We start from the raw sequence: 1,580 nt of genomic DNA, 5'->3' as shown, positions 1-1,580 counted from the left end.
GTTGAAAAGACTTACCTAACATTGGAGAAAAGCCAATTACTGCAAATGCTGGAATCTGAAACCAAAAGAGAAAATGCTGGAAAATCTCATCACGGCTAGCAGTATCTGTAAGGAGAGAAAAGAGCTGACGTTTGAGTCCAGATGACCCTTTGTCAAAGCTCACAAAGCTTTGTCAGCTTTGACAAAGGGTCATCTGGACTCGAAATGTCAGCTCCTTTCTCTCCTTACAGATGCTGCCAGACCTCCTGAGCTTTTCCAGCATTTTTTTTTCTCTTTTCCTAACACTCCCTTTTTGTCACGTGGATGCCAGTATTGCAACTGTACTAGCAGCTTGGCTAAAGGAAAGGACAATGGAGCACAAGTCTTAAGCACGATGTAAGGAATGTGTGACATCCTGTTATTTCCAGTGCACCTTGCTGTTTCTTAATATCATATGGAGTGAATAAAATTGGTTAAAAACTAACACTGAGGGTGCTGGGGACGTCAGAAAGAGACTAGTATTCTGGCTGAAGATGACTGCAAGTATCTCAACCTTGTCTACTGCAGTCATGTGCTTGGTCCTGCCATTATTGAGGATGGGGACATTCATGGCACCTTCACCTCTGGTTAGTTACTTAATTGTCCACAACTGGATGTGGCAGGATTGCAGAGCTTTGAACTGAGCCTTTGTGGAATCACTTAGTTCTGCTTATAGCCTGCATCTAGCATGCATGAAAAATAAAGGACGTTAAAGAGCTGTTTCAGTACTGAATGAATTTAAACATGGAATTGTGGAGAAGATAGGTACAGATTTAGGTTGTGTTAATGCATTCAAGGATTGAAGAGCAAAGGGAGGTGGAAGCGATTGGAACTTGCAAAGACAGAGGTCACGGGTTTTTTTTCCAGAGGGATGACAGCAGATTTGAAGTGATCAAGGATGGGGAGTTGCGAATCTAGTACCATGTGCTAACATGGAGACCAGGAAGAGAAATCGAGAGGTCTCCTTTCTATATTTTTCCATCCTCCACACTTTTTCCAAAATTCTGCTGCAGATATCCTATTCCTCATTACGTTTCACACACCTGTCACCCTGTCTTCAATGGCTCATCAGCCCCAGCACACATTCTTTCATAGGCGGCACCATCCAATATCTTGTACCACAAATCAGTTTCTGAATGCACCATTTTTTTTTTAAGACTCCAAACTAATGCAAATTTCTCCTTCACCGCCCTTTGCTGCAATATTGATGGTAAAACTTTCAGGTTTTATTTCTTTGAAATTCCCTGTCCAACTACATTCCCTCCACACCTTTAAATACCGATTTCTTCACCAAGCTTTTGGTAATCTCTCTAACCTTCTTCCTTCTTAGCCTGGCACTCATCTATTTGTGCAGCATCTTAGAATATTTCTGTGTGTTAAAGGTACAATAGAAATGGAAGGTATCATTATTATTGAACCATGGGTATACAGAGCAGTATTGTCAATCAGGAACAATTAAATATAAATAATGAGGATGATTGACTTGAACATCTCTTTCTGCAACATTAAGGCACTGCCGAGGAAAATAATTCTTCCACAGGATGAAAAATATTTCAACTTCC

Source organism: Mustelus asterias, chromosome 20 (assembly GCF_964213995.1).
Source record: "Mustelus asterias chromosome 20, sMusAst1.hap1.1, whole genome shotgun sequence".
NCBI classification, from domain to species: Eukaryota; Metazoa; Chordata; class Chondrichthyes; order Carcharhiniformes; family Triakidae; genus Mustelus; species Mustelus asterias.
This window is presented reverse-complemented; position numbering follows the sequence as displayed.